At 39.9% G+C, this 12,500-nt stretch overlaps 1 protein-coding gene across 4 annotated transcripts in view; it reads right to left on the reverse strand.

Moving 5' to 3' along the window:
- The window catches only part of LOC129465521 (uncharacterized), a 198,263-nt gene that overhangs the window by 158,862 nt on the left and 26,901 nt on the right, over positions 1-12,500 (reverse strand). For 2 of the 4 annotated variants that reach the window (XR_008651977.2, XR_010117515.1), the window contains one exon: positions 9,741-9,799. The exons of the other annotated variants lie outside the window; for them this stretch is intronic. The gene's annotated coding sequence lies outside the window, so the exon portion shown is untranslated. The remainder of the gene's footprint in view (positions 1-9,740; positions 9,800-12,500) is intronic. 4 annotated transcript variants of the gene reach the window in all.

Genomic DNA, 12,500 nt, shown 5'->3' on the forward strand with positions numbered 1-12,500 from the left:
GAGACGGGGTTTCACCGTGGTCTCGATCTCCTGACCTCGTGATCCGCCCGCCTTGGCCTCCCAAAGTGCTGGGATTACAGGCGTGAGCCACCGCGCCCGGCCTAAGAGCATAGTTTTATGGTAGGTAGTTTGTTTGGAATTAATCCACGTATAAATAAAGGAATAAATGACTAGGAAAAAATTAAAAGAAGTATGAGTGGAAAAACATTAACTGGAGACACGACGTTCCCTCCTTTTTCAGTATTTATGTTTTACATAACAGGAAATCCCCTGGTTTATTTTTAAAAGTATGTAACATACATGCTTAAAGAAATAACCATAATCTGCTCTTTCATGAGAATACAGATAAGACGTACCGAAATTCCTAAATACTACATTTTCTGGAAAGTTTCCAGCAATCACAAAGATGGCCTAGTATGAACAAAACTAACATCATCAGAGAAGAGCTACCATGATCTTAAATTCATAATCCCCATGTATTCTATGACATGAGGTGAAGCTTCTGAAGAGTAGGATATTCCATGAATTAGAATGGCCCTTCTCGTCTACTTTTGATAAATGAATCCAAACTGATGTTTGCACAAGAATGATAGTTTCTGTGCACCCAGACACTCTTCTTTATATTTTTGGCACCTGTTCTCTCTCCCTCTAGTTTATATCCGAGTTTTAAGGACGGTCTCCCTCCCTTTCCTTCCCTATTATTCCCCAGCCATTAAACACTTATCAGCTCTCTGTCTGACTGAGGAAATCTGAGCATGGTTACATTCAGAATTACTGATGTGTTTGTTTATATGATTAAAATGGATGTAAATGTGCTCTATTCTGCAAAGAAAATTGAATACTTGGATGATATGGTTAAGTAGAAATGAACTAGTATGTCATTTTGTTTGAAAACAGAGCCAGGTTAACTGTTATTGTATAAAAAAGTCATTATTCTTTTCTTACAAAAAAATCCATAAGAGAAGTCTTTCCAGATATCATATATATTACACTCTAAACAAGGCATATTAATAACGCTATTACCCAAGAAACAATGAAAGCCACAATCTGATTGATGCAGAGGACATTTACTTAGATACATCCAAAACCAGAGATGGACAGAGAGGAGCAATTATTGGAATGAATATCTGTGTCTTTATTGATCCAATACATTCATAAGAAGGCTAATCAATGAATTAGTAAACCTCATGTCATCTGAGGTCATGATTTCTATTTCCACTGTTCATAGATTTCAGACTATACAGCAAGGAAAAAAACTTTCAGGAGGTCTAGGTCCTAATTCTGACTTTATGACCAATTAGTTCTATAGTATTGGGCAACTAATTAAGTTCTGTTGGATTCAGTTTTCCTCTTTGCAAAATAAATGGATTGTACTAAAGAACCCCTAAAATCACCTTTGGCATTAGTACTTTAAAATGAGCATGAGTGTTACTGTGTGTGTGTGTGCATAAAACTAAGACATCCTCATTTCTTTCTATACAAAAATTCCATATAAAAGCCTTTTCTCCATGCCTAACAATAAAACTAACAATAAGTAGCTGAGTAACCAATGACATTTTCAACTTGTCCATTTGAATTATAAACAAAACACTATGCGGATCTTACTGTTTCAGAGAAGCCTTCAGTTTGTAGGGTATAGGAATGGAACAGCAGAAAAAGTGAGGTATCCATCTCTCAGTCAAACCAAAGCTATCAACAAAATTAGGTTGACATAAATAATAAAGATCTTGGAGCTACCTGTTAAAAAAAGTTCTGGCAGGAAGAAGTGGGAGCTGTGTGCTTTCCCCGGAAGGTCCTTTGCAACAAAAATGGACAGTTTGCCTTGAAAAATTACTTGTATACTTCCAAAGTCATTTATATAACCAAGTGAAAATATACAGAAATGCTCTAGCTACAGAAAGAAACTAAATGAATAATGGAGGCAATTTTCCAGATATGGGGCCAGGGGAACAGAAATGCTGGATGTTTGACTCACTCAGATTGGCATTCAAACTGAGTGATCCATACACTCAATTCCTTATTGCAAAAAGAAGATCCTTGTATCCTTTAGGGCCTTAGAGAAAGTAAAGAGAACCACGCCAGCCAAGAAGCACTTTGAAGTGCAATAAATATTCCTTTTGAACTAGATGTACATAAGAACTTGTGTGGTGGACACAGATATGCTACTGCTGTAATAATTTCTGCTAAATGCCCTAAAAATGATGCAATGTGCTTCTTACTATTGCAGAAATGCTAAAAGTTTATCCATCATACTTATTCTTTTCTTTTTTCTATAGCCTCTAACTCAACTAGGCTGCTGAAGGCCTCAGGAGCTTCCACTCCAATGTGTCCACTGGAATGTACCAGATTAGCCCTAGGATTAATGAACTCTAGTCAACACCCATATGTACTTCCCTCCTTGAGAGGCATGGTCAATATCCCCAGGCACCTTCAAGAATTAATTGATCTACTACAGAGTTAGACAGAGAAGCATCACGTAGGGGGAGGGATGGGGGAAGAGGGAGGGCAGTTTGGAAGCACTGCCTTCGTCAGAGGCATTGCCATGCAAGTAGGCAGTCACATCCTCCTCCAAGATGACCAATAAGTTCTCAAACTCAAGGAGCGCCACCCAGCCTAGCAGTGCATAGAGTCTTCCTCGTATCCAATGAGGGAGCTGGAGGCAATGTGTTCCATTTTTTACATAAATGTAACTCTGCAGGGCATGTAAGCTGACTTTGTACTTCTGAACCACACCGAAGCTGAGATAGTCCCTGAGCAAAAATAAATACAACTAGGGGCTTCTGGAAAATAGCTTAGAAGTTAGAGAAGCTTGGATTTTCTCTTTTATTTTAAAAACAACCGCCTTAAACAATGTATATTATCCTTATTAAAGTCCAATAATTAGTATCCTAAGAAATTGTTAGCACAGGCAATATGAAGAGAGGAAAAGTTTGGTTGTTTAGGGAAATATTAGTTAATTTGGGTGCTATAGGTAAAAGATACACTTCTCTAAGTAGTAGGCTACTTTGTCCAATTTATTCATCCTACATTATCTTTTCAGTCAGAAAGTGGAAAGAGTTGTTTTAGAAGCCTTGTCATCTTTGTTATTGGTAGTTGGACAACAGTTTTGGTACTTGCCAGATATAATTTCTCCAGGTTTTATTCTACTCGCTTTTGTTTGAAAACATTCAGACAGTGAACTGTTATACAATGAAGTGTATCAAAAGTTCTGTATAAAAAGTAGTTTTGTAAGCAAATTATTCAACATGGGACAACTAATCCTTGCCCTTGACATATAACCTGAAAATGCCTGTATTCCACCCTTTGCTTAAGCTGTTTCTTCCACTCAGACTGCCCTTTTGATGATATTCATGGCTGCATAAACAAATCATATTATTAATTCTATCATTTATTCATTCAACAAATATTTATTGAGCTGAAAGTATACTATGTGCAAGGCACAGTTCTAGATGGTGGGCAATGAACAAGACATAAAAATCCCTACCCTCATGGAGCTTCTATTCTATTGGAAACAGATGAATAATATCAATTTCAAATGGCAGTAGCTAGATAAGCCTAGGTGACAGGAAGTATGTGTTATTCTTCCCTTGTTGAAGATCCATCTCTGCCATCACGTCTTCTCCCCTTCCTCTCCTGACCTCCCATTTTCATTGACCCATTGCACCAGCACTAGGTAGCTAAGGAAGGGGGTGGCCTGGAAACCCCAGGACAGGAAGCAAGAGAAGGAAGACATGGTTAGCTTGTGCATGGACAAAGCTAGCTGAACCCTACATGTAACAGTTTCCCCAGAGCAGTGGCTGGAGTAAGAAGTCGGGCCCAGATTATTTGAAGTAATGTACGAAATATATCTGATAAAGCTACAGAAGACAGTGTTTTAAGGAACAGGAACAATCAATTGCATCTAATGCTGCTAATAAGACGAGGACCATCAGCAACATTGGAGGTCATGGTGACCCAGACAAGAATAGTTCTGTAGTGATGGAAGCCGAAGGCTGATTGATCCACCTAGTCTCACTCCTCCTCCAAATGGCTATGAAAATATAAAACACAGATAGAAACCCCATCAACTTCTGCCACATAACCTTCAAATCTATCTTGGCAATCATCCTTTGTTTTTCCCTTTAGTTTCAAGGGAGGTGGCAGTTTCCTTCATACGGATCTAAGGGCTATCCTGCCCTCTCCCAGCTTCTCAGAATCTTCAGCCTCTTCAGCCTCTTCAGTATTCACTTTTCCACCTAGGTATTCAATATGTCCTTCTCTGTCGAGATTTTCCCATCTCGAAGCCACCAGAAAGCCTGACACAGACTGCCTTCCCAATTTATGAACCAAAGATGTGGAATCCACGAGCACAGGAAGCATTTCAACATGCTCAGGTCTTCCCCAGCTCCATGTTCCCTTCCAGCTAATACTTTATTTCCCATCCCCTTCTTACCTTGAAAGAGCTTCCAACTTCACTGTTTCTATATTCTTACCTCTTCCTGTCACCTCCTTGCTGTCTGTCCTCTACCTCCACCATCACACTGAAACTGCTCTTGCCAAACTCATCAATGATGTTGTTGCTGCTCCACCCAAAGAATCTTTCCTTCCTTCTCTTTCTAGATCTCTTTGTGGCACAAGACTCCTTTGACCATTTCCTTCTTCCTGACACACTTTTTCCATTTGCTTCTTTGACATTGAGTTCTCCTGGCTTCTGTCCTTCTTCTCTGCCCTCCTTTTCTCACTTCTTTGAAAGTGAGAAACACTTTCAAACACTTTTCTGCTCATGCATTAAGGGCTGGTGTTTCTATCCCTGGCCTTCTTTACTCCTGACTGTGGTTTTCCTCTGGTGCACTCATTCCTTTTCCTGGCTTTCATTGCCTGTCCACATGCTGATGATGCCCAAATCTATATTGCCAGTCCAGCCCTCTCCAAGGCCTAGTGGATATTTGCACTTACAGGTCTGGAACACTCCCTTTTTTGAGAAAGGGTCTGTTGCCCAGGCTTCTGGAGTGCAGTGGTGCAATCATGGCTCACTGCAGCCTGGACCTCCCAGGCTCTGGTGATCCTATCACCTCAGCTTCCCAAATAACTAGGACTACAATCGTGTGCCATGACACCCAGTTAATTTTTAATTTTTTTGTAAAAACGGGATTTTTGCCATGTTGCCAATGCTAGGCTCAAGTGATCTGCCTGCTTTGGCCTCCCAAAGTTCTGGGATTATAGTCATGAGCCACCACACCTAGCCTGGACCACTCCTTGAATTCAGCTTGACCCAAATTGAACTTGAAACTTTGCCCACCTCCTCTCGGCAGACCTACTTGTCCTACTGAGCTCCTAAGTAATAAGGCAATCCATAAAAAAATCTTGTCAACTATAACCTCTCAATTGCTCTAGGACCTATTCAGTCCTTCCTAAGTATGCAAGCAGATTATATTCTGTGGTCCTGTGCCAGTACATTTACAGTAGTTGTTGGAGCCAGCATCCATTTTGATTGGCCAATGACCCTAGAACACTGATTGCTCAATATTATTAATATCACCCCTGTTTACCACCTCTTTCTCAGTAAAAGCTGCCACCAGGTATTGCTTGGATTGGAGCAACACACCCTATGCTATTTACCTTTAGTCACTAATTCATTCACTACTCATCGACTAGAGCCATGTTTCTGAAATGCGAATTTGTTTATATCTTTGTCCTACATAAAACCTGTTGGTGGCTCCTTATATTCTAGATATCTAAAAAACTCTCTTCCTATTTTTTTTTTTTTTGGACTGGCTGCTGGCTAAATGGGACTCAGCCTTCAGGTCTCAATTGAGATGTCAGTCATCCTGAAATCTTTTCTTGCTCCCTCCCCACCCAAATCTTGGCTGCCCCTGTCTTTTCTCACAGCATGCTGTACTCCTTGATTGAGACGTCCTTTCTGGCACTCTCTCCTACTTTACCGCATATTCTATCTGTAATCCATGCTGCTAAGCCTTTCAGCCCCACCATTCCAGTGACACCACACGTCAAGGCCACCATATTATCACACCTAGTGATGAGTCTACTATTCTCATGTTCCTGGACTTCTCAGCAACATCTGATACTGTCGGTCACAAATTCTGCCTTGAAATGCTGTGGCTTCCAGGACCACAATGCTGTCTTAATTTTCTTCCTGCCTCCTTTTTAGGTGACTCCTGCTCTTTTACAAGACGTCTTGGACTTACTGTGCCAGTAGGGGATTGAGTTGGTGGCCCCCAAATGATATGTTCATGCCCTAACCCTAATGCCATGCATAAAGTTAATAGGACCATTAACTTACTTGGAAAACATGTCTTAGCAGGTGTAATTAAGTTAGGGATCTCTAGATTAATCATCCTAGTTTATCAAGGTGGGCCCTAAATCTAATGACAAATGTCCTTAAAAGAGACAGAAGAGAAGACAGACACAGCCACAAAGGAGAAGGCCATGTAAAGATGGAGGCAGAGATTAGAGCCATGTGGCTACAAACTAAGGAATGTCTGGAGCCACTAGAAGCTGAAAGAGGCAAGGATGGATTCTCCCCTAGGGCCTCCAGAGAGAGCATGGCCCTGATGACACCTGGACTTCTGGCTCCTAGAACTCTGAGAGTATAATAAATTTCTATTGTTTTAATCCACCAAGGTCATAGTAATTTGTTACATTAGCCCTAGGAAACCAATATAATGCTCAAACAGAGTTCTTAATTTCCTCTCCCAAGCCATTTTCTTCCTGGTCCACCTCATATCAGTCAAGTGTACAAAAATCCACAAGTTCCTCAGGTATAAAACCATAGGAGTTATTCTTGATTCCTCTCTTTTTCTCCCACTTCACATCCCATGCATCAGCTTTATCCTCTCTACTTAAAAAAGTTACCCAAAGCCTGATTACTCCTCACTGAATCCACCATTACTACACAAGTTCAAGCTATTCCTCATCTTTCTTCTAGACTGTTGCTTCAACATGCTAAGTAGTTTCTCTCTTCCTCCATTCTTAACAATTCCAGCCAACTCTTAAACTCAGACCCCATCACAATTCTGATTAAAACCTTCCAGTAGCTCCCCAAGTTCTTGGACTATGGGCTCAAGGGCCCTAAATGATCTGGCCCCAGCCACTGTCCAGCTTCCCCTCCACTAATTCCCTTATGGTGACTTCTTGGGCTGCCTATCTGTTCCTCAACATCCCCATGCTCCTCCCTCTCACTGGCACTTGCCATGGCATCTGGGTCTTCTGTGGCCAACTTCTCTCATCAGTTAGATCTTTCCCTTCCAGAGCCTTTCCCTAGCCATCCAATCTAAAATAGCCTTCCATGTCTTTTCATCATCTACCCTGCTAAACCAATTTACTTCTTTGCAGCATTAATGATCTAAAATTGCATTATGATATATTGACTTGCTTGTTGATTATCTTCCCTACTAGAATGTAAGCTCTGTGAGAGAAAGCACTTTGCCTATTCATCAAACAACCCCCAGTCTGGAACAAAGCTTGTCATGCAGTAGACCCTCAATATATATTGTTTGAATGATCAGATGAATGCATTTTAACGGCCTGCTTACCTTCTCCTTCACTGTTGTGTATTCAGTGCCTACCATAGTCCCTGACTATGTATATGTGATAAACCAATAGGCATATGAATGAGTATTTTCTTGATCACTCCAGCTAAAAGGAATCTCTCTTACCTCTGAACGTATACATGCTATTGCTTTATATGTTGACACGGTTGTGCCTTCATGTCAACTCATTTCTCTATGCCATCTCTCTTTCTCACTATAAACTCCTTTAGCTCAAGATCATGATCTCTCTCATCTTTATTTCCCACACAACATATTTTGCCATATGTTACAGAGAGCAGCACTTCAATGGATATTTGGTGATTGACTGAATGAACAAGTAAATGAATGATTACAAAGGACACAGTCTGGCAACTTGTAAACTTCCACATGCTTAAGACTGTTCAATCCATTCCTACTTGTCCCAGATTCTCTATAGCTCTCCACCAAATCCACCACTTGAGATATCAGAGGATCAAAAAAACTTCACTTTTTCCTTCTGAGCAGTGAATACAAGAGGCAGCGAGTAGCAAAACACTCATGATACCCATGGGTCTATTGGACTCTTTTTTGGCCACTAACTCACTTAATTTGGTGTAGTTTAGCACATTACAAGATTGTTCAAGAGTACTATAAATGATGTCAGACACCATCAGAAACCACTTCAGAAAATCATTGCCTGTAGCTGGATCAAAAGGTGAACACCTAGAAACTAGCAATGCTAGGAAAACAGAATAAATCATGTTTTCTACTCTACCTTTTAGAGATTTACACCTTTTTGCCCTAAAGGATGTCCATATTTTTAAAACTTTTAGGCTACTATATGTATAAGTCATTTGTACAATAATAAAACATTTGCGTACCTGATTGAAGAGGAATTATTCTGGCTTCTCTTGCTTCTCTTTGCAATTATTCTGAGCAACTTTCAAGTCATTTTATTTATTCTGGTCATTTATTCAGGTTATTTTAATGTGGTACTACTTTCAACAAGTTAAACAAAGACAGCCATATGTATCCAAATAAATAGATAATAATAGTGACATTTGAATGTTCAATGGATTATTGAACTTAGAGTATTTTTAAATGACTTTAAAAAGCAATATGGTAGTATTTAACAGCTTTAAGCACACTAGTTTAAGCAAAATGCAGGGCTCAGAACAATAATACTTTTCTTTTTTTCCTATCTCAGAGCAAGTTGTAAAAACAGGTTGATAAGACAGTTCTTGTGTGAATGATAGTTAATGCACCCCAATTTTAATCCAATCATTTATTTCTTTGAGTGTTCAATTGCTCACTAATGCCTACTTTGTGCCTCACAAAATGGCAAATGTGGTCAAAATGACTCCACCAGGAAAAGATAACTTAAACTAAATTATGAATAGATTCAACCATTAGGCAACAGCATGTGTCTCCACAGCAACAACTCTTACCAAAGAGACAGCAAAGCTGAGCTTCCTTAAAGTAGTGTGGGAAAAAGAAAGGAGATGTGGGAAAAATTAAGACTTTTGGTGGGGGGTCATTTTTATAGCTTGAACGTGGTTTATCTGAAATTTTGTGAACTTGATATGCTATTGTGTTCCGGGCTGCAGAGTTCAAAAAGAGATGGTTTGTTTGAAATTATGGCACCAAAATGTGTTTCCACTTAGGATTTTACAAAACAAATGCTTTGGAGATTCAGAGAAGGGGGCAGCATGGAAAGAAATAACTTTCCAATTTTATTTTAACATTAGTTCTTGGTACCCAGAGTAATTTGGTCCCAGTACACTATGACAATCACATCTGTCAAGCCCCTCTTGGATTTACCTCAGACTTGAGTGGAACATACAAAAATGCCCAGGAGGATTTTGTTCTTCTAGAAAATGAACCTGCTTCGCTTTGAGGACCCTTCTTAAAAGACTGTTACTTCATTCAGCTGTTCCTAGACTGAAAATATTATGAACCATACCCTGGGCTTCCGTGTTCAAAAAATGTAAAATCACAGAATTAATCAACTGAACAAAAATGTCTCCAAGTAGACAGTTTTGTCTCAAGATTTTTTTTCTGCTATATTGAATGGCTTGAAATATAGTGGATAAAGAAACTGTGTGTGTGAGTGTGAGCGTGTATGTGTGTTTCTGTGTGTGTGTGTGTGTGGTGCGTGTGTATTGGGGGCTGCTTTATTGTGGCTGTTTCCCCCTCCCTTCTTTGGACCTGAATGAACTAGGAATGCCTTACTGGAGTTAGTTGTTCTCAGCCGTTTCCTCTGCCTCCACACCATGCACAGTCAGAGGGAGCTGGGAAGGGAATAGAGACCTGTCAGAATGTGTCAGTGGGGAGGTGAGCAGGGAACATGCGCACTTTGAAAAAGTCAGTTCTGGCAAGAATTCACCCTTATCCTTTTCAGGATCACTCCCTTACACCGGTAAACTTTTAAAAAGCTGAAAGATAAACCTACAAACAAAAGGTCTTTTTAGAGATAGATTTCCTAAACTTGTCATTCACATATGATCTTCATGATTTTAGACATATTCAAGGATCACTACCTATGAGTTATTTAATCCTTGTTAGCAAATTTGACTCAAAAAAATCTAAATTTATTTATGTTGTTAAGGGGAAGTTTCTTTCACTATCATACATAGATGTGCTGGTTACATATATATTTATATATTTATTTTAAAAGTACATTTATATATTATGTATATATTATATATTACGAAATGTGAATATATAATGTATGCATATTATATGTATGATTATTACATTTATATATAATATATATTTTTCTGAAACAGTTTGTATTAAGTGTATACAGATATATTTATTTATTTGTTTTTTTATTTTTATTTTATTTTTGAGATGGAGTCTTGCTCCATTGCCCAGGCTGGAGCCCAGTGGCGTGATCTCAGCTCACTGCAACCTCCGCCTCCCAAGTTCAAGTGATTCACCCGCCCCAGCCTCATGAGTAGCTGGGATTACACGCATGAGCCACCACACCTGGCTTATTTTTGTATTTTTAGTAGAGATAGGGTTTCACCATGTTGGCCAGGCTGGCTTCGAACTCCTGACCTCAGGTGATCCACTTACCTCGGCCTCCCAAAGTGCTGGGATTATAGGCATGAGCCACCACGCCTGGCCTGTTTTTTTCATTTTTTGAGACAGAGTCTTGCTCTGTCATCTAGGCCGGAGTGCAGTGGCACAACCTCAGCTCACTGCAACCTCTGCCTCCTGGTTCAAGTGATTCTCCTGCCTCAGCCTCCCAAGTAGCTGGGATTACAGGCATGAGCCACTGCTCCCGGCTGAGATAGATTTATATTTAGAAAAATATTTGCCACCTAAAAGCCACTCACTTTTGGAAACATTGGTTTGAAGTATCCCATAGTTGAATGATTTTGCAAACAAAGATGAGAGGCTCAGACGTTGACATGGCACAAACCCACTTGTCAGGCGTATATATAGCTGATGCTGCCTTTCTTTCCTTGGTGACTCTCTTCTCTTTTTCTGTTCCCTTCTGCTTTAAATTATTCCAGCATCCCTTCCCACTGTCATGTTTTCCTCTCCAACCCCTTACCTTGACACACTCCACAGAGACTATATACAACCTTTGTTTTCCAACAAAGCAGGGATAATACATTAATGTCTCCCAGGGAGAGTAAGCAGTCGGTTCTACAAAAGCATGGTTTCACTGTGAGAAAGGGACCCCGATGTCCCCATGTCCTACCTAACTTCACATTCCTCCATGAAACTGCACGTTAATTATATGAGGTCACCAAAATATTGGAGGCATGAGATCCTATTCTAAAAGTAAAGACTCTAACATAGTAACTGAAATAATGAATTGAAGCACAGTTTTTATTAAACAATGATAGGAGATACACCTGTTAACAACAACAAAAAAAGAAATTATAAGACTATATTTTATGACTGGGTGATCTAATTTGAATATATGTCCCTGCCAAATCTCATGGTGAATTGTAATCCCCAGTGTTGGAGTTGGGGCCTTGTGGGAGGTGTTTGGGTCATGGAGATGAATCCTTTGTGGCTTGGTGCTGTCCTCATGCTAGTGAAAGAGTTCTCACAACATCTGGTTGTTTAAGTGTATGGTTCCTTCCCCTGCTCCCAACACACACACACACACACACACACACCTCTCTCTCTCTCTCTCTTGTTCCTGCTTTTGCCATGTGACATGCCTGCTCCTGCTTTGCCTTTTTCCATGAGTAAAAGTTCCCTGAGGCCTCTGTAGAAGCTGAGCAGATGCGGTGCCATGCTTGTACAGCCTGCAGAAATGTGAGCCAATTAAACCTCTATTCTTTATAAATTATCCAGTCTCAAGTATTTCTTTATACGAATGCAAGAACGGTCTAATACAGAAAGTCGGTACTAAGGAATGAGGCATTGCTATAAAGATATCTGAAAATGTGAATGTGACTTTGGAACTGGGTAACAGGCAGAGGTCTGGAGGAGTTTGGAGGGCTCAGAAAAAGACGAAAAGATGAAATAAAGTTTGGAATTTCTTAGAGACTGGTTAAATGACTGTAACCAAAATGCTGATGGTGATATGGACAGCGAAGTCCAGGGTGATAAGGTCTCAGATGAAAATGAGGAACTTATTGGGAACCAGAGCAAAGGTCACCTGTGTTATGTCTTAGCAAAGAACTTGGTTGCATTCTATTCATGCCTTTGGGATCTGTGGAAGTTTGAACTTCAGAGTGATGATTTAGGCTATCTGGTCAAAGACATTTCTAAGCAACAAAGCATTCAAGATATGACATGGTTGCTTCTAACAGCATACATTCAGATGTGGGAGCAAAGAAATGACTTAAAGTTGGAACTTATATTTAAACAGGAATAAGAGCATAAAAGTTTGGAAAATTTGCAGCCTGGTCATGTGGCAAAGAAAGAAAGAGCTTTTTTAGGAGATGAATTCAAGGGGACTGTGGAGCAACCACTTTTTAGAGAGATTTGCACAAGTAAAAAGTAGCCATGTGCTAATAG

The sequence above is a fragment of the Symphalangus syndactylus genome, chromosome 2 (genome assembly GCF_028878055.3).
Source record: "Symphalangus syndactylus isolate Jambi chromosome 2, NHGRI_mSymSyn1-v2.1_pri, whole genome shotgun sequence".
In the NCBI taxonomy this organism is placed as follows: Eukaryota; Metazoa; Chordata; class Mammalia; order Primates; family Hylobatidae; genus Symphalangus; species Symphalangus syndactylus.